General features: G+C 41.7%; 1 long non-coding RNA gene across 5 annotated transcripts in view; it reads left to right on the forward strand.

The window, feature by feature from the left end:
• Positions 1–498: 498 nt before the first annotated feature.
• LOC121885336 overlaps positions 499–21,754 on the forward strand; it is a 53,022-nt gene continuing 31,766 nt past the window's right edge. For 2 of the 5 annotated variants that reach the window (XR_006092533.1, XR_006092534.1), the window contains exons 1-3: positions 499–878; positions 1,777–1,834; positions 2,319–2,380. This is a non-coding gene — a long non-coding RNA (uncharacterized LOC121885336). Of the gene's footprint in view, positions 879–1,776; positions 1,835–2,318; positions 2,381–4,929; positions 6,205–21,754 lie in introns of those variants that run through there. The other 3 variants (XR_006092537.1, XR_006092536.1, XR_006092535.1) reach the window with 3 other exon arrangements.

Genomic DNA, 21,754 nt, shown 5'->3' on the forward strand with positions numbered 1-21,754 from the left:
GGTTCAATAAAACTGCCCTTTATATTGATTATCATTAAGAATTGGACACAGCTTTTCCTGCATTTTGCCTTACCTGAAAAGTTTTGTACTTCAGCAGTAAAATATTGCATCTACTGCTTTGAGGAAGGACGTTTGTGGTGTTTTTCATGTTTAAGAACCAAATGTGGAATCCTGTACTCAGAGCTGGATATATGCACAGGTATTCTAGACACATGCCTAGGGCCTCATTGCCACTAGGGGGCCCAGACCATTGACTGTAAGTAAGTAAATCATGGGTGTATTATAAAACATCCGTGAAGTAAATATAAATAAATCTTTATATACAGTCAATGGCCTGAGGGATAACTGCCTACATTAAATAATGTTTAACACACACACACACACACATATATAAACATAAAAAAAAAATTTTAATTACAAAAATACAATCTAAAACTGTATTTCAACGTTTAGATTTTTATTTATTTATTTTAACATACACAACGTTATTTTGGCGCCAATGTGCGGGAAAAAGTATTTCCGGTTCAGTGGAGGTCATGCTGGTATGCTAGCAGCAAACTAGCAGCGTTTTAGTGTCGGCACGCTTTCGGGTGCAGCAAAGCGCAAAAAAGGAGAAAAAGGAGGAAACTAAGAAAGAAAACGACAGAAAGGGGTTTTACACAAGTTTCTCGAATTTCAAAGCCCACAAGCCAGTCTCAGTTACCTTACAGTTAAGTGCTGCAACACCCTTCACACCGGAGACTCGGCGGCAGAGGCAGGTGATTTTAGCCTCAACGTTACATTAGCAGCGTCCTCTTCGACGACACAAAAACACGACCACAAGTAATAAGGATGGACAACGTCAGCACCAACATCACAAGACAAGACTATGGAAGACGGTAAAACCTAATTTACTGCATATATCCATGTGTGAAGACGACTCACAAATACATTGTTGTGAAAACAACAGGAAAAACAAAACCATAATTTCTAATAGCATACGCATTGCAATACATTGTGTCTGGGTAACGTTATTTGCTATTCCTGATACCTTCACATCACCTCACCTGGCGCTCTGTGATCATTCTGCTGTTGAAATAGTTGCGTGCAACAGTCGTTATTGGGCTTGCCTTATTTGGTATATGTGTGTGTAATGATTATTTTTTAGACATACTCTGTAATGGTTTTACGTGTAGGCCTCATACAGACCATTTATGATGGAAATAATGATATTTAGTATGACGTGTTGCATTGGGATGTGAGCTGCATTCAGATTGGAGCATCAGTGTAAGGATTAGGCCCATGTTTATCTAAGGTGTCAGGGTTTATGATTTTGTCTTACATTTTTCTGATGTTTGTGTGTTGAGCCTGTACTGCAAGAACAAGTTCATGTAATTCTATAGTCTTTATATACCCATAGTAAATTTCACACAGGAGGGGGGTCACTTCAAGTGTGGTCACCCTAGAGCACCACACTCTGTTAATCCAGACCAGGTTAAAAGTCATTTTGTTTGTTTACCAAACATCAAAATGTGCACTAGGGGGTGAAATATACAGTCTGCCTAGTGTAATCTATCTATTTAATCCTGCTCTGACTCAATACTGACAAATTGTTGCCTTCATTTTCTCCCCCTAAACCTAATCGTTTGACATTTCTAAAATCACATCTTTCCTGCCTTCTATCTAAGAAGAAGACGAGTACGTTAGATTTTTTATTCTCACAGATACTGTAGGTTTTTCCAAAATGTTTGTATTTACTTCTATTCTTCTGTCTGTCTGTTGTCTTGTTCCCACCAGAGGACACTGTTGCTCCAAAAACTAACACCGGAGCCTGCAGCCATGTTGGAATCAACAGGTAAGACAGCCTGGTAAATACGGTGTTACACAGTTGATGATTGAAGATGATTTAGCTCATTAGGCTGTTAACGCTGTTGTTAAGGTCAATATGTGACAGCAGTATTGATGATATTGACAAGAAGTGGTGTTATGTGACCCCCACCCCCACCCCCACTCCATGTATTTTTTCTTCGGTTTACTTGATGTTAACTCAATAAGAAAATATTTGTATCATGACTGTTAAAAAACCAGAGCCACTCTCTACAAAGACAGCAAATAAACTGAAAGCAGAAACATTACTGATGCTCAAAACAAATCATAATTATACATTTAAATCTGTCTTATTCATTTGGGAATTTATTTGACTTTTGTTTAATATAAACAAGTTGGAAAAAAAATAGGAATTGGACAGTGTTACAGTTTGACAGTTTTGTCATTTTGTGTTTGTATTTGTGTGTGTGTGGTTTGTGTATGTACATATGTGGCTGTGTTTGTTTTATCAGCTCCCAATTCCCCGGGTCTCGCTGTTAACGCTCATCCTGCTTTCGGGGCTGAATCATTTTTTGTGAGTATAACCGACCAAGTATGATTAGTTTATCAAACGCGTGCATATGTCACGAGAGAGAGTCCAAAAAAGAAAAAAAAAAAGTGGTATGATTAATTTACCAACATTCCGCAGGGTCAAGGAAATTGATGCAGGATAATTGGGCACATAGGGAATCCTTGGCAATTTGTGCTTTCAGACTCTACTTGAGAAATTAGATGTCAGTGCAAATGTGAAATTGCTCCTCAATGTTCTCAAAGATTCCATGAAAATTTAAATATAAATCTTAAGTATTTCCAGCAAAGGGATTCTTTCCTTTTTTTTGTGTGTGTGTGCCAACTTGAAATGAAACCCTGTGAAAATGATCTGAATGAAGTGAAAGTGTATGAGGAGGGAAAAAGACATCGGAGCTTGTGTAAAGTTGGGGCTGCGCTCCGAGGAGGATGTCGGGGCTCTTGCTCTCAGTAAAATCCTCATGCAAGAATTCATTAGATTCTTTTTGACAGGAAGCAAAGTTTGAATTCATCTGAAGACGTGTAATTATAATATTCAAGATATGTACACCTATAATGCAAAGTATAACTCAGACGTGCTGTATAGCCTACTTTTTTTTTTTTTCTTAGGGTGTCAGTGTAGAAGTTATGTTTTCATATGAATGAGAATAAATTCCACAGAAGTGAATAATTGATATAAAGGAGCAAATGTTGGTCAAGTTCAGGAGGTCATTGATTAATAAAGTTGCTGTGCATGTTTTACTTTAAAAGAAGTTAGAAGATCCATGAACCACTTTATTTTTATGCAATGGTCAACAATTACATTTTTATCAATTTAGCTTCAATTACGAGGATTACTGGAAATTAATAAATCATTATCATCATCGAGTCTGATCAAAACTTGAGGGAAATTTTATATTCATGCAAGATCAAGATAAACTGATCGCTTAAAAGTCTTGCTCCAAAATCCTAGTTATATTTAAATGTTAGTGTTTATTCCTCATGGACACGCAGTGCAAAAGAAAATGCTAAACAAGAATATTTTTGGTAAGCATACTACATACTGACACTCTGGAAAACGGCTTCATTTGTCCTCATTAAAAGCTTAAAAGTCCATGAATAAGTAATCATTAAAGAGGATACTTTTTTTCCTGCTTTTTTATCTTCGGCCTTATGCAAAATACACTCACTGACTAAATAAATATGCTCCATAAAGGCTGTTTAGAAATGTGCCCTCCCCCCTCTACTTCCACATTTAGATGGCTGACATGCACCTAAAGATCTGATCCTACATTGGCTGTTGGTTTTGGAGGGAAAAAATTGGACCTCCGAGAGTCAACTTAATGCAATTAAGTGAGGATGATGAGTCTTTCTCTCTCTGTGCTGCTTGAATCAGTAAGCGAGGCAGAATCAAAACTTAAAGGCAAGAAGAAAAGAAAAGAGCGGGAGATGAGCGTGCACAGACCGGTCCCAGCGGTTTAATTATTTTAATTATCTCTCCTCTTTCAGCTTTCCTAAAAAAGAGGCCATTAAAGGATGCCCGTTTGGGTTAATCTGATTAAAAAAACAAGATGGAGGGAGAGATGAAAGGCTGCAGATGTCAGTGCTAATCAGGGGAGTTAAAACTGCTATTTGTGAACTGGGACGGTTGTTAAAGTGGGTAGAAAGTGCGTGCAGTGTGAGTGTTTTTTTTTTTTTTTTTAAATACGTTTTTCCTCACTTCAAAACACCTCCTTTTTGCAGCCTCTGTTGATAAACTCCCTCTCATGCATCTCCTCAAACTAACGCCATGTTTGATTCTCCGCCGCGTTCTGTAACTGTGCTGGCAGCACGTCAGGCAAACGCGGCACGACTGGAGAGAAATAATAAAAGTTTAAGTTTAGTCCCCAGTGATATGGTTTAGTTTTCCTACAGACAGATGCCATTTGAGGAAATGATGAAAGCAACATTAGCAATTAGCAACACAAGAGTGGATATTTCTTATATTTTGCATAAAGTCGGCCAATAAGGCACATGATTGTTGATTAAAGGACCAGTGTGTAGGATTTAGTGGCATCTAGCGCTGAGGTTGCAGACTGCAACCAAATGAATACCCCTGTCCTCACCTTCCTTTCCAAGCGTGTAGGAGAATCTATGGTGGCCACGAAAAATGCGAAAGGCCCTTTCTAGAGCCAGTGTTTGGTTTGTCCGTTCTGGGCTACTGTAGCAACATGGCGGGCTCTGTGGACCCGCTCCCTATGTAGATATAAAGGGCTCATTCTAAGGTAACGAAAACACAATGATTCTTATTTTCAGGTGATTATACACTTATTAAAACATACTTATGAATATAATATTCCATTTCTGCCAAGTCCGTTCCACCAGATGCCACTAAATTCTACACGCTGCACCTTTAACCAGTGTCTACGCACATATAAATCTCTTCTATTCAAGTCATTTTTGCCAATAACCTATTCCTTAAAGTGTTATTTTCTTATAACAAATGAAGAAAGTCTGTCAGTTTCCAAACTTGTCTGTAACATCATATATCATTTTTCTTGATTCCCGTGGAACTGCCTTATTCATTCTTGTTTCAAGAGACATGACGGTAGAGGGGAAAAAGAGAGTTGAGGTAGGTGTAACTACAGTCAAAGCCCAGCAAGTACAAAACGTTCCTGCAGCCAGATCAGCTAGGACGCCCTTTTAATTCTATGTTCAGTTTCTGTGTTCAGCACAGGAAAGTAAACAGAGTTTTCTATTATGCCTTCTTCAGTGTACAATCTTATTTTTATTTCAAGATACAGTAATTCCTTGAAAATTAGGTTACTGTCTAATGGAAATATGCTTAAATATTCGTACAGCACTGGCATATTTTTTTTGAAAAAATTTTTAATTTTTCAAAGAAAATTTTAATATTTCTGTCTAATTCAATTTCAAATAGAACTGACCTGGTAAGATAGAGATGATTTTGCAGTGTAATAATTTAATAAGTAGCCATATGTATCAACTCTAGGCTACCTCACTCAGCAGGCCAAATGCAACACTGTCAACTTTCATAATGTGGGGAGTTGTTAAAGTTCCTCTGACTGCAGAGCTTGACATTTGTTCAGGCAAGAATGAGCACAAAACCAGCACAGGTGTTGAGCCACAGCATGGTGAGAGAGGAGGGGAAAGGAGAAAAAAAAAAGAAAACAAAGATCTACTTTCAAACTAAATCAAGCAGAAGGAATGTCCTGAGTGTGTAGAGAGATGGACGGGAGCCCATGCAATATTAAAGTACCATGTCTGGCAATGCCAACCGTGCCACTCCTCTCCGCGGCTCCCGCCCTCCCGGCTTCCCGGCCATCGGCTCTTCCCTCAAGGTGACACTTCAAAGTGGGCACGCAGACGTGGCAGGCCTGGCTGTCGGCATGGAGCCAGCCTCCCCCCACTCCACCCCCCTTTTCCTCCTCTTTCTCTCCCGCCCACCACCCATTCTACCCCTCTACCCCCCTCACCACCACCTCAAAGACACAGCTCCTACCCCTGCTGGGCCAGGTCAGCGCCAAGATCCACACCGCTCGCCGCCTTGGGAGCCGTTGTCAAAAAACTCTACCCCACAAGCTTAATTAATAACGGGCCATTCCTAATGCAAACCCTCTGAATCTGCAGCCTGTTTCCCTCCGTTCCTATTGGTGAGTTCTGAGGCCTCGACAGAAGGCAGACAAGGAGAGGAGGGCTGGTTGGGGATGCATCCAAATCATTTGAATTTCGATGATTGGGATTCACATGCATCATTCTCCATGCTTTATAACCTATTTTCTGTGTTGTACAGTGTGCCTGCAAGCTTGCCTGCCTGTCTGGGTGTTATTTTTTTTTAAAGATGTCTCTCTTCTGCAGATGATTGGAGACACTCGAACCAAAGAATATAGGGCTGCTCTCCTCGGCCTGTCTGACAGGTGGGGTAGGAAAAACCTAAATGTGCACACATACACACACCCAGTCTGCATCAGCTGGGTCCAGGGCCTGTAATCACCTCTCAAACCTGGAGGGAGAATTTTACCGAGCGTGCCATGATCGATATTTGCCGATCCGTCTGCCCGTATCAACCTCAAATAAAAGCAGAGAGCAGGAGACAAGGCAGCACAGGCAGGTCGTGGGGAGGTCTGCGCCGCCCTCGTTTGATGTCTGCGAAAGCGCTCATCAGTGTGTAGAACCGTCCTCATCTCGGCACACCGGGTCACCGCCGCCTCACCCCGAGCAGCGCATGGCTGATTGTCTCTCTGTCGGAGCGAATGGGGTTGTTGTTTTCTGAGGTGAGAGGACAGATTTTTTCCAGCAAGCTGGGCTTCGGTTTTTTAATAGGGCCCCAGCTCCGGCACCTCACAGGCCTCCTCAGGCCGACGCGCTGATGAGGAGGAGGGGAACTCGTACAAACTCACTCCTCCTTCTCCTGCCATTCCTGAGCTCATGTTGTTACTGTATTTTTATTCACCGCATGTGATCCTCTGCCTCGTCCATTGCATTCGTGATGGGCTGAGCGGGGGGAAAAAAGTGCAGGCTAAACAACCCCGTGTGCCTCGGGAAGCCGTGGTTAAATGGTACACGGCTCGGAAACATAAGGTCTGCACGTACGAGCTCAGCCACGAGAGCATTATGGCATTTAGGGCAAGGAGCTGGTTACGGTAGCTGACACACTGATATAATTAGGTCGTAATAAATAAGAAAGGCAACAGGGAGTGAGGGTGTGTCTCAGCACTGGCCATTAGAGAAACCACATAGGTTGCTTTTTAAGAAAAAAAAGTCACCTGTCTACCTGGAAATAGACACACTTTCTCTTTTTCCAGCACGGTCTCGCACTCATTTACTCAGTGTCCTACTTGCAGAGTCCTTATCAGTGTTGTTCTAAACCCCAGAAGCCCTGGCCCTTTAAGTGAGCTAACCGGGGTGATTGTAGGCTCAAACCAACCTTAATTAGTACACTTACTGCACAGCGAGGGCAGGTATGAAGGCGAGCCTCCGCACTGCAGTTTCCCTCAGATTAAGCCTCTTTCAGACGAGGCTGTAACCTCCCACAATGACGCGGTAATTAACTTCATTAGCTTTCGATTCTCTTTTAGTTTTGGCAAAGTGGGTGAGGCTTAGTTTTGGCCTCCGTTGAGATGATAGTCACAGAAATCGGTTAATCTCATCTGTCTGTGTTTTATCTCCACCAATGTTGCTGTATTTCATGCGTGCTACCTGCTGTTCATCTTGGCGACATGCATGTGCATGAGCGGGTTGTAATGAGTCAGGCATCGGGTTTTAATAAGCAGAGCTTTACCCGCAGATCCTTCTGTGATTTGCATCCATGTCGGACACGAGGCGTAAAGCGGGGTGATTGATTCATGGCTCGTCCCATATTGGAGCGAGGGAGAGGGAGGAGAGAGAGAGAGAGAGAGATAGAGGAAGACTGTAGATTTATTATCAAGCTCAGCGACAAAAGGGAGGAAGAGAGTGTGCATATGTTAATCCGCTGGCTGAACGATGATCAAAGACTGGAACAAGCTGAGCCCTGCTGATCGCCTCGGGGCAAACGATGCTCTCCAAGCAGCTGGGAAAGTGTGCAGACGAGGAGTAAACAGATAGTTAGAAAAATCAATAGCAGAGGTTTGGGCCACAGCTTGGTGTGAAGGTCAGAGGAGACTGGTGTCCGCGGTGCGTGGAGGGAAGTCTGGAAACCAGGGGCACTTTTGGGTCAATTTAAGAGAAGTGATGTGTTTACAGCTGAGTTGTGTCCAGGCATGAAGGCAGTTCAAGCTGAGGTTACGGCTACTCTGAAAGGAAAAAAAAAAAAAAACACCACGAAAAACATCAGTTTCTGGTTCAAACTCAAACATCTAAGGATCCGATTCATGGGCAGTGGTATGGGTCTGTGTTTGGAATGAGGACCTCGCGTCAGCTCATTTGGGTTTCAAAGGAAGCAGGATTTTCTTTTTAGTGTCAAAACACCCTATGTGGGTCCTGTTTGTTCGTTATCTGTTATCCCACCTTCTTCTTTAGACTGACCCACAGTATTCCCACAAGGCCTCTTCTTCAGGTACCCACGCTGGCTGGCTGCTTTGGGAATTCGGTCCATCCCTGTGATCCCATCCTCAGGGCTCATTTTGGATTTTGCAATTGTCATTGCCATAAATATGCGATTCTCCCATGTCATCATGTAAATTCGGTAGAAAAACAAGCACTTTCTCTTTCTTCAAAACAGTCACCTCTCAGCGTCATAATGTGCAGTATCTGTTAATAAATAAAAATATCTGTCACTGCTCTGTTGATTATAAATTCATATCTTTGTTTGCCTATAGCTGAATAATTAAGATGACTTAGCTTTTTACCCCCAAGCTTTGGCTTCTTTTGACTTCCACCACTTCTGTAGCGGATTGTTTTTGTGATTAGTCACTTTGTTTAATCTGGTAATGATGGCATCCCCTCAGGCTAAATGCCTGATTCGTGCTTACCAGTTTATTTATTCATTTGTACTTTTGACGTGTTAATCTGCATAAACGGCGCGGAGCTCCACCAGGACCCCCGAACGTCTCTGCACCTGTCAATTACAACAAATCTGAGACACCAGGAAGCACCCACCCTGGTCTCCGCACCTTGATCATTGTAGAAGTCCGCCTGTCAATCAGCCCTGATTCACCTTGTCCTGTCAGGGAGATATTGATATTCAGCCCTTCATCTCTACCTCAAGTCTGCAGCATTAATTGAGCAGAACTGCTGCTAATTAAGATTGATGAGGGAACGTACAGCACTGTATAGAAATAGACAATACAATACCACACAATGCAACGCTCTCTCTTTATTCTGAGGCAGTGGTTTCCAACCTTTTTGGCTTGTGAACCCCTAAAATGAAGCAATGTGTACTTGCACCCCTTCGTTACTGGTTGCATTAGTATAGGTTTATCTTGCATATGCCTGAATGCTTTTTAGAGGTCTGAAAAGGTTAAACTGTATGTTAATTCACAATAAAAATGGAAAGATTTGAGGAAAGCCTTAAAAATAACGCTTTAAAAAATAAATGTTTTTTCTGCTTTCCTATCCTGTTAATCTTGCTATTTCCTACTCCGTGTTGGGGTTGGGAACCACTGTGTTAAGTGAATTCTTGAAATGCGTAATTTTTTATCTCAGTCTATGTCTGGACCTGCATGAAAAAACCTATTGTGAATAACTGGTTTATGATTTCTGTAATGCACTTGCATGCTGTCTGGGAATATTAGAGCTTTGTACAAATATAAATTTTGCAAACCTTCAAGTGATTTGTGATAAAATTAAGTTAAATAAAAGTAACATAGCACAGGGGCATTCTGGGTTTTTTTTAGGAGGGACATGGTAGTTTTACAGTATAGAACAGTACACCACACGTTAATAAAGATACACAGTCATAATGATTTCCCACGTAGCCAGGAACGATAACACGACATGGTGTCAGAAGTTGGATAGTGTATCCCGAGAAGGTCACCTGCATTTGATAGAAGCCTGGTCAAGAAAAGAAAAGACCATGAAGGAAACCAGGTAAACACCCTTGTGTACTGTATGGGTGATAAAGCAGACGACGTACTGAAAGGATTGAACTTGTCCGAAGTGCAACAACAGCAATATGCTGCGGTAAGGGATGGATTTCATGGCTTCTTCGCTGTTGTGATGTGATATATGGAATAAGCACATTTTAACAGGAGAAAACAGGGAGAAAATGAAACTGTGGACTCATTTTTATCTGCTTTATACACATTGGCTGAACATTGCAATTATGGAACGTTGCATGATGAGCTAATCAAAGACAGACTTGTAGTAGGGCTATCAGATTGTGTGTCGGAGCGCATGCAGTTAGATAAGGATCTTATGCGATTGAGATAGCAAGAAAGATGGAAGCAGAGCAACCTGCATGAGGACATAGCGAGCAAAAATGAGACATGCTGAGTGGATAGAGTTATGAGCAAAGGCAAATAGGATGAGAAAAAGAAGAAACATAACCAGGGTGATAAGCCTGGCCAAGGGCACACAGAGAATAAGCTCAACAAGTCAGTACATAGAGAAAAGTGCATACTCCATTCCGTTGAACCGACTCTTTGCTCATTAGCTGGTGTTTGTATCTTTAGCAAGCTTGACTGCAATATGGGCTTCTGGCAAATCCTGCTAGCAGAGGAGTCCGCCAAGCTAACGACCTTCATCACACCATTTCGGCGTTAGCACTTTAACCAGCTGCCAGTCAGGATAGTTTCTCCACCTGAACATTTCCAGAAAAGGATGATGACGGAGGTTACTGAGTGTCTAGAGGGCGTAGTCTTGATCTGGGGCAGCTCACATGAAGAGCATGATTCCTGTCTTCATGCAGTCTTGACAAAGGCAGAAAATACAGGCATAACCCTCAACATGGAGAGATGTGAGCTGTCACGAAGAGAAATTAAAATCCTGGGCCACATTATGTCAGAGGCAGGAGTTAAATGAGACCCAACCAAAACAGCAGCAATCAGAGAAATGGCAGAGCCAACTAAAACAAGTGACCTATGCAGCTTCCCAGGAATGGTGAACCAACCAGGAAAGTTCATCCCACAGCTTGCAGAGAAAGACAAACCTCTCAGAAACTTATTCTCAAAGAGGAACCAATGGTTCTGGGGAGCTGACCAAGACAAAGCCTTTAGCAGCCTGAGGGAGGAGCTATTATACACACCTGTGTTAGCCCTTTATAATCCAAACAAGAACAACAAAGTGTCAGCAGATGCGTCCTCTTTTGGATTAGATGCAGTTTTGCTGCAAAAGTGGAGTGAAGAATGGAGGCCTGCCTATGTAACCCCAGATTAGAATAGGAGTATAGGCGTAGATGTTGCTATTTTAGTATGTTTTCAATTCATGAAAGTTAATTGTAACGTTTTGGTCACCTAAAAAAGTCTTGTTCAATGTTTGGTTTTACTAAAAGACCATCTAAGGAGTTGGCTGGTCAATTTTTCCAGTAAGTACATTTTGTTTTAATGGTTTTGAGTGTGTTTTTTTCACTAGCCAGAATTAGCATTAGTATTAGCATTATCACAGTTAACCATACACTGTAAATGCACCATGCTAACCAAACTAGCAGTTAGCGTTAGGGTCAGCTCCACCCTCTCCACCAAATATGGTCACTTTGACTCCAAAGCATGAGCTCAGCTACCTCCCACCTAGAAAAAAAGTATGGGTGACCGATGCAAAGGTAACAGGAAATATGGTGGGTGAACACTCAGCACCACGTTCATACATGGTAGATGTGCCTCATGGAACTGTTCACAGGAACTGCCATCACCTTATCCCTATGGAAAGACCTGAGAGTACACAAGACACTCAGACGCCCGCACCAATAAACACAGCAGTGTCTTCCCCAAATTAACCAACACCTAAACCTAGACCTGATTGTATTACAGTCAGAACCAGATTTGGCAGAGAAGTAATGAAACCACATAGACTGGACTTGTAAACAAAAGACAATTTGCAAAGGGAAAAAAAGCAACAATGTTAATGTTACTGTGTTGTGAGAATGCCTCAGATAGGCTTGTTGCCTAAGGGAAATGTTTGTTTATTGGCCTGGAAAAAGCAGTGTTTGAGTTTATGGCTATGTTCTATAATAGGTCTAATACACCAAAGTAAATACTGTTTTGGTGTACTTAAAAGGGAAGATGTGGTGTAATTAAGTTATGTTAATGTGACGTAGCACATGCCCAGGGGCAATCTAGGGTTTTTGGGAGGGGCATGGTGGTTTTTCAGTACAGTACAGTAGGCTACACATTGCTGATAATAAAGATACTTTTGCAAAGTGATCATCATAGTGATTTCACATGTAGCCAGAAACAACATGTTAATGTGACGTAGCACATGCCCAGGGGCAATCTAGGGTTTTTGGGAGGGGCATGGTGGTTTTTCAGTACAGTACAGTAGGCTGCACATTGCTGATAATAAAGATACTTTTGCAAAGTGATCATCATAGTGATTTCACATGTAGCCAGAAACAACAACATGACATAATTCAGACTCATGACCTCTGATTTATGGCCATTCATATTGTATGTAGCATATCGCTGTAAACCATCAAATTTTGCAGGATCGTTTGGAGTAGATGTGTGTATGTGCCATGTAAATTATGTTGCAATTACACAATGTACATAAGGGTAATGGCAGTTTCTGCAAAATAGGCCATACCCAAATAAATTACAAATTGCAGTAATTACAATAAATTGTAAAAAATTAGTTACTCTTTTTGAGCCTCATCCAGTTATTTTTCTGACCAAATTTGATGAAAATTGGATAATTTTTTTAAAAAGCTGGATGAAATCTGATAAAAATTTGATTAAATCAGGTAGAATAAAGGAAGAATTGGTCGTCCATTAATGGCAGTGGTTTGGTGGTTTGATCCTCAGCTCCTCCTGTCAACATGTGGAAGTGTCCTTTAGCAAAACATGGAGCCACATATTGCTCAGGATGGCCAGGCCAACAATCCACCATCATTGCTGTGTGCAAGGGGGAATGAGGGGCACATTGTAAAATGCTTAGTGTAAAAGTGCTATGCAATTCTTTTAGCAAATGGGCATGGTCCCTATAGGCTACTTGAAGATTCATCTAGCACCAAAAAATCAGGGGAAACTACAAACCAAAATCTAATCAGTTCTTCCTTGGCCCATGGTCCAACTTTTCACCAAATTTGAGTAAAATCTATTGAGTAGTTTTGGGATACTCTGCTTTTTAACAGAACCTCCTGTGTGTTTATAATGATCACATCATCTGAACTGTTTGCAACATATTATAAGTTTTGACTCAAGAATTGCTGAAGTGGATAAACCAGTCTGCCAGGAGAGTTGACAACACACCAAACATCAAAAGAAACCGACCGACCTCTTGTGCTGCAGCCTGGCCATAGCAAATCCTCCGTATGTTATCGGACAGTCGGAGACCTATAATTTACTGCAGTACGGTTCAGTTAGCCCTACAGCAGGCCTCTGGTTATCTGATGCAAATGTTCCCAAATGAAATGAATGGGAAATATCAACAAGCTCTGAGTAATTGCGGCTGATAAAAAATGCATGGGGGTTGTGGTGCTGGATTCGCTTCTCGCAGATGCAGGGAAGTTATCTCTCATTACCTGCACCGTGATAAAGTGCACTGACTTCACCGTCAAGCTAAAGCAATGCATTCAGCTCCGTCTAATAAAGTCTAGTGCCTACTATGCACTTGCCAGTGAAATCCATTTGCAGCAGTTTGTTACGGAGGAGAAATATTGTTACTGGCCATAGCGATTAATTTTCTCTCTCTGCTTTGACGCTTGTCTCCGTAGTTAAAAATCCCTGCACATGAACTCTGGATGTTTTATTCATTGTAAAATTTAATTTATGGATGTAGACTACAGTATGTGAGGATTTCACACTAACAACCCCCACAGAGCACTTAAAAAGTAGTCTGTCGCAGTTCTTCATACGATATCAGTTAGTTTTCAGCACCAACTTGTCATTAGGCTATCTGTTTCTTGCTGCCATAACTCAAGACTTCAGTCCTTCTATCTGTCACCTGAGTGTCAGGAGTCAGGAGGAACTCTGATTCAATCTGCCATGCAAAACAGCTGTTTGCCTCCAAGAAATGTGAATAATAAAGAGGATGACAAGACGGCTGTCGCAGCGAGCACAGCGGGGGATCCAAACTCCACAAACCAAAAACATGAGACTAGATTATGAGGAATGGATGAGGTTGGTTTCATGGCAAAGATGAGCAGCTTCTCCGTGCTGCTGGGAAATTTATAGTCTGTGGAGATTTGAAAAATATTCAAACAGGAAAATACGATGTGGATGCTGCCTAAAAAAATCTAGGAAAGGTCAGATGAAAGACGGTGCCAGTTTTTCTGCATGTTTTAGTCCATTTGCAACTTTACATCAACTTACTGCTGAATTTTTATTTTTGTATGTTTTTGAATTTTTGAATCTTTTTCTTACCTTCCAAGTTGGTCCCCTTTTAGGTGTTAAAGTCAAAATGCAAGCTGCAAATTAGCTTTAGAGAGATACATAATCCAAAACAGTGAAATATCATGTCACCTTTTATTTCTGTTAATGTCTTATCTTTGTGGGGTAGTGCAGCTGAAAGCAGAGCTGTTTTTAGGTCTCTTGGGACAAATCCAGGTCAAGTCTTACGTCTTCAAAAGCAAATTAGAATTCAAGGTAGAAGTCTTTCAGGTCTCTGAATGCTGATTATTAAAATACACCATGTTTGATCGTTTTATTTTCAGAGCTGTGTTAAGTGTTCTTTCATAGCTGTCTTATTAATTTTTTGTTTTTGTTTTGAAATTTTACCAAGTCAAACCTTGAGACCTGAACGTTTTTAGCCATGCTTGCAGCATGACATGTTGTACACACTCATGGTTCTCAGAGGATGACATTCTTGATTTTAAGTCAAATAACTTGACAGCTATTTGATGGATTGCTATGAAATTTGGTACACACCTTCATGTCCCTCACAGGATGACTTGTAATAACTTATGTGATCTTCTGACTTTTCATCTAGTGCAATCATCAATTCAAAATTTCAAATTTCCCACCTTTAAGACCAAATACCTGAAAACTAGCGAAATTCCCATCAACCTCATCTATACCTTATGCTTAATGCTTATTATGTAATATTAGCATGCTACTGGAGATTAAGAAGGTGAATATGGTAACATTGTATCTGCTCAACATTAGCATGTTAGCATTGTTATTATGAGTATGTTAGCATGCTAAAGTACGGCTGTTGACTCTTAGTCTTGTTTGCTTTCATGTCTCACAGCAGTCAAATCCAAGTCACAACTTTTTGTTTTTGTAACTTATATCTTGAGTGTACAGCTCTGAGTGAAAGCACAAAAACATTGCATCACCCAGGATGATGATCACTTTAAAAAAAAGTAGACATAGAAGTAAAAGTTGTTCTCTGTGATGCATTATCCAAGTTTCACTTAAATTAATGGAATCTAATGGCTTCCTGGAAAATGGAAAAACATTTTGAAATATTTAAAACGATATATGCTTTGGAAAATGTTGGATTTAAAGTGTGAAATTGTAAGTATATGTGGGCATTAAGACCAAAAACAGCCCTGCATTAAAACAGTGAAGGGGCCTGAGTTGGTGGGGGTGTTTTGTTAAAGATACCAGTGAGACAACAAAATACAATCCAAGACGTTCAGTTGGAATATCGGATGCCAAAATACTGCACAGTGGTTCATAGCACTTAGAGACAGGATTTTACAGCTCTAGAAAGTTATCAGGACCGCAACTATTTTATCTTTCATTGCGACAATGGCGAGATAAACAACAGAAACACTCTGTCCGTGTTACAAAGTATTCCACTAGGAATGCAGAATGCAGCACCTCGCCAGATGACGCTGCATTGCATTGCAGCAACTGGGTGACCACACGTTTTTTTTGCCAGAGCTCTCTGCGCTTGCACCTCTGATGTGTCGGTGGATTGGCCACATTCAAATGAATGAGGGGCTGCATTTTTTCCCGTCAGGGCAAAGTCGTTGTACACAGCGGCCATGCAGAGATTTGTAATAATTGAATGAAACATGCAAAAACCAAATTATGAACATTCATTGCTCTGCCCAACCTTTCCCAATTCTTCTCAACATACTGTCAAAAAATGATCCCTTTTGGATGACAGATAACATTTCTGTGACCTTTTGAGATTTGCATGTTGCCCGTGCAGATGAAAAGATCATCAACAAACCGGAAAAAAAACCTCACTTTTCAACTAGGGTTAATGCTTGTGGCAGTGCACTGACGTCAACAGCTGTTCTCAAACAAGCCCTTTGATGACTCATTGACAGCAGAAGCTCCCGATTGCCACTTTCACTAACTGGGGAAATGTCAGCGTCTGCACTCGGCGGCGGCTGATCACAGTCCCTCTACAGCTCTCGCCTGCCAGAACGAGGCAGGTATGAAATAGCTCTGGTGTTAATGGATGTGAGAGCAATGTTGACCCTCTCCAAAGAGCAGGCTCTCTGTCTCCATTAAAAAGGGCCTTTGCTTTGGTCTGGATCAGAGCCTTGGCTCTCTCTGTGCCACAGGGAGTAACCAGACAAAGGTAATTGTAAGCCTCCTCTGCCCCTCCACCTCCACATCAGGACTCAGGGGAGTGCCTTGGAGGACAAGGATTCCGAAGTAGAAAGAAAACACACACAGACAAGTAATGATTAGGTTATTAGCGTTGAGGTGACTAATTACCTAATTGTACTGTCAAAAGGGGGAGCAGGCGGGGGAGCTGGGCTGCAAGGTGAGGAGAGGAGAGGGGAGCAGAGGTGGAGTGTTTGGAGAGACTGGGGTTCATATCCTCTCTCCTCCCTCCCCAGGCTGGGCTGCAAGGGTGGGTCCCTCGCTCCATCTCTCTTTCCCCGCGGCGTCCCCCCAGCCTGCTGTTCGGGTCCCGGTGACATCTGCTCATAGCGCGGCATGTCCCCCCCCCCCCCCCCCTCGGAGGCCGGAGTCCCCCCACACACACACACCCCCGCATGTCTCCCCGTGCAGATGTTGCAGTCCCTGGGTCCTGCCTGCGTGGAGAGCGTCAGGCCCGTTTGATGTGTGATGAAACGGAATCGAGCGAGCCACTCAGGGGCTCAGGGAGCAGAGGGGGTGAGGAAGGGTACCAGGAAGGAGAGGAGGGAGGGGGTAAGAGTACAGGGAGGAAGGGATGTTGGGATGAGTCTCATTACAATATCAATCAGAGGCCGAGCATAGAGCACAGGGTTGGGATGTCCCTGCACTGGAGGTCAAAAACCTCAGGAGGAAGATGATGGGAAGGAGGAGAGGAAAGGAAAGGAGATAAGGAGAGGAGAGGGAAGAAATAAGGAGAAGAGAAAGTGGAGATGTTGTGAGAGGAATAAAAACCAGAGGAGAGGAGGGAAGACAAAGTGAAATGAAAGAAAAAGAAATTGGATGAAAGAAAAGAGATGATGAGAAAAAAGCAAGAAGGGAGGATATGAGACATGGTGAGAGGAAAGGAAAGCAGAGATGAGAGAGAAAGAAAGAGGAGATAAGAAATGAGGAGAGAAAAAAGGACAGATTAGGGAAGGAACATAGATGAGAAGGGAAAATGAGATGAGAGGAAAGGAAACATCAGGGGAGATTCAATTGTAGGAGATGAGAAAAAAGAAAATGAGAGGAGAAGAAACCAGGAGAGATGAATTGAAACAAAAAAGGAGGAAAGGAAAGTAGATGAGAGAAATCATGAGATTTAAGGAAACAAGAGGATAAGAAAGAGGAAAAAGGAAAGCAGAGAAGAAAGTGGGTGAGTGGAGACAATTGAATGAGAAAAGAGGAAACTAGAGGAAATGAAAATGGAAAGAATATGAGATGATGAAAGAAAAGATGAAGAGACAGAGTAAGAGGAAAAGCAAAAGGACACAAAGAAGAAACAAGGAAAAAAAGCAACGTAAACTAGATGAGAGGAGAAAAATTGAGATTAGAGAAGAGCAAGCAAGTGTAGAGGAACTGAGATGAAATGAGAGGAAACAAAATGGGATGACAGGAAAGTAGATGAAAGGATAGGAGATAAGAGAAAAGGAATGAGAGGAGAGGGAGAGAGTGGAGAGGAAATGAAAGGAAACAAAAGGTGAGGAGAGACAAGTAGATAAGAGAAGACGGGATGAAAGGAAAGGAAACCAGAGGAGAGGAAAGAGGAAACCAGGGGAGAAGAGAATATATTTTAAAAAGGAAAGGAGACAAGAGGAGAGGAAGGCAAAGGAAGGAAAATGGAGAGTAGAGAAGGAAGCTAGAGGAGACAAAGTGAAATGAAAGAAAAGGAAAGAAGAGGACAGGAAGCAAGAGATGAAAGGAGAGGGGGGGAAAGGAGACAGGGTGAGGAAACCAGAGGGGGAGACAAGGAAGCAAGACGAGAGAAGAGGAAGTAAAATTAGAGAAAAGGAAAGAGAAGAAGAGAAGAGGAAATGAGGGGTGAGGTAGCAGATGAGAGGAGACGACGAGTAAAGGAGACAAGAGGAAACGACATTAGAAGAGAGAGAAAAGCAAAGACGAAAAGCAAAGATACAAGTAGATGAGTGGAGAGGAAGCAAGAAGAGAGGAATTCAGATGAAGGGAGCCGAAACAAAAGGGGAGGCAAGGAAAGTAAATCAGAGACACCGTGATAAGAGGAGAGGAAGCAAGAGTAGAGGAGCTGGTCGCAGCTTTATCTCTTTCTTCCCCCAACATGGCTTCCTCCCCTGCGTTCCTCTGTATTCCCTCATTTACTCCTGCATCTCTCTGCCTAATCTTGCTCCCTGTGCAGTATGTTAATTATTGTTGTGAAAGAACAGAAAGTTAATGACAACGGCGTGGAGGATGATGATGATGATGATGATGATGATGATGCGATTATGATTACCGCTTAGTGCGGGCAGTGGCATGCCTGATATGAAAAAGTTTAACAGGAGGAAGTGGATGAAGAAGCACTAACAGGGGGGATCAGGTGAAGCGATGGATAGGTTAGCAGTTAAAGATCAAAGTGAAAAACAAAGGCGGATTTCAAACGGGCCCAGAGAGCTTGGCAACAGACCCACGGCTCCTCTGATAATACTTAGATCTATAAATGTTTCTTTTTTTATTTATTTATTTTCTTATTTATTTTTAAAATTATTCATCGCCATAATAATTTGGGCCTAACAAGCACTTGAGGGAGACGGCTTCCTTTTGCATCTCTCTCTCCCCCATTTCTTTAGTTCCCCGCTCCGTGGTGCAGGGAGCTCAGGGATTTGGGGGCACTATTAGAGAGAATTTCTTTTATTTGCTGCTAATGAATGATATGCATGATACTATTTTCTTTTTTCTTGTGTACTTTGTGGGGGTAACTGCGAGGATTGGGGCAGGAGCTGGAGAATTGGACTCTTTTTCAAGGCTTTGTTCATTTAACCCTCTTCTCGCCTTCCGAGCGAGTGCATGAGGTTGTTATCGTCGCTTTGCCAGATTTCCAATTCAAATATGCTATCATACTTCACTTGACACTGCTGATATGGCATAGTTTGACTTTGTTTTGCTATTTTCAGTCACACTGTATGTTTATGAAATATGGGTTAACTGGTCTGTAGATGTAAGGAGATGCACAGCAGGTCTGTGAAAGTCTCTCTGCCACCAAGACAAATAACTGCATATTTATTGTTCTTTATTGTTCTTGGTGATTAAAATGATTCCAACTTGTTTTTTTAAATGCCCACATGGTGCAAAAACAAATCAATTTACTTTATTTCTCATGTGTGTTGAGTGACTCACAGTACATGTTTTAATCTGCCTTTTTGCATGGCCAAAACTTATGAAGCTCACAATGAACTCAAACACTGAACCTCAAATCAGTTTTGTCCTTTAACAATTACAGCAAAGTTTTAGTCAAACAAGATTGCTGCATCCTTGAAAATTATGCCAAAAAATTGAAAAGAGAGATAAGAAGAATGTGGACTCAGTTTTAGGGTGTGAAAGAAACCCACCATTCTTCAATTTTAACAAAATCAAATAGGTCGGCTGTGAAATCACCTTATTTGTGTCATAGAACGGTCTCAGTGAAGACTAAACTCAGTCGTTTGTAACTGATCTTCTGACCGAGGAAATGTGGATTATCGAACCACAGAACTGCTCAAACTGCAATACAGCTGACCAAAATGTTGGACCTGTCAGAAAAATCCATATCCAAAATCCAACTTATTCGGGTGATTAATCAGATGTGATGATTCCCCTCAAACTGAATGATAAACGACGGCTGATGGTGGAAAAGATTGTAAAATTAGTCAGGGGCAACTAATTCAGTATTAAAACTTGGCTTAGTCTGTACAGTGTCTGCCCGTCTTAAGTCAATGCTGAGATATCTACAGGTTGTTTTAAAGCCTGTTTAAGTCTCTAGACTGACATGTCCTATGACGGAAACTTATCACTTCTCTTTTACATCTCTCACACGTTCTCACCTTTCAGATATGTTATGAATTGAACTGTTTTAGCATGTGAAGAACCTTGAATGTGAAGTTTTTTTTGTCAGTGTGCCAGCATTTTTTCATTTGTTATAGGATAACATACAGCTGAGACAATTATAAAATACATACATAAAATGAGAAGAGTGATGCTCAATTAATCTCATCTCATAGTTTAATGCCTGATGAAGGTCTATGAATGCAATGTTGCTTTTCCAACAAATGAACGCTGACAGTGTGCAGGAGTCTACTACCTTCTCCTCATATTCAGTCATAAAATGTGTTCTAAAATGAGAAACACACTGCCATCAGGAGAGTGCAGTTTTCCTTGTCTTCAGAATTTGAATGCCATTAATCCTTAATGGCAGATTTTTTTGTTTGTCGACAGCTTTGGGAGACCAAACCAGACCAAATGACTTGTTAAATCTGATTTAAAAAAAAAAAAAATTTTTTACAGTGTATTCTCCTGATGCCATGTTATATAAAGTATTTATTTTGCTGATTGTGCAAAGATGTTGATATTCACCGAGGGAACACTGACCTTCACCTATCCATGCAGGAAATAATGCAAATATCTTTTAAAGTGTCATCCCAGTAGACTTTGGAACAACTGCACACACACAAATACACACATGCATACATAGACAAACACAGGAACATAAACTACTTTGCCTGTAGTGATGGCTGCAGTATTATATTCCAAACGTTAAAACAGCAGCACACACCAGTGTGCTCTGTGCCGGTGTAAACATGGCCTGATAATGACCTCCCTCCAGACTGGAGAGCTGCTCCTCCTCGGCTGTACGTCCCCCCCTCTCCTCTTCTTCTTCTTCTTCTGCGGTGTGATGTGTGTTGACCCAGGCTCCAAAAACTTTGAAGTTGCCTCTCTGCCACCTTCTGCCTAAGTCGGCAGCTTCAGATGGGAGTTGATGGAGGTGCTATTGTCTCCCATTGGAACGTGCTGCAGGAGAGGTTGTGTGATGAATGTTTGAGCAGCGGTGATAAAGCTGCACTTTTCCCATGCTGAGAGTCATGCCAGAGGCTTCACATGCCTCGCCGGTCAGGAGGGGAGAGTCCAGGCCGGGCTGCCCTGATCTTTACCTCCTACACTGGGCTATATGGATGGGGCTTCAGGGAGCTTTGGGGCTAAAGGTCAACTGTAAAAGTACGGCGCACAAGTCCATAACACACCTGAGAGAAAACACTTGCTAGTGTTGATGTGCAGATTCACACTGACGCCTGTCTTTTCTTCTCTGTTTGACACATGGAACAAAAACAAACCTTGTACTAATATGTGCCGACGCTGAGGGCTCGTGTTGATATTTAATGAATCGCTGTAAATGACCATTAATTAATAAACTTCATACTTCAGTCTCCAACGTGTTGCATGAGCAAATGTTTAACTTTTAATCTCTGAGCAGAGATGTCGACACATGCTCGAGTCTGATTTTAAAAACCACCACAGATTGACTCAATTAGACCAATCCA

This window comes from Thunnus maccoyii, chromosome 19 (genome assembly GCF_910596095.1).
Source record: "Thunnus maccoyii chromosome 19, fThuMac1.1, whole genome shotgun sequence".
Taxonomy (NCBI): domain Eukaryota; kingdom Metazoa; phylum Chordata; class Actinopteri; order Scombriformes; family Scombridae; genus Thunnus; species Thunnus maccoyii.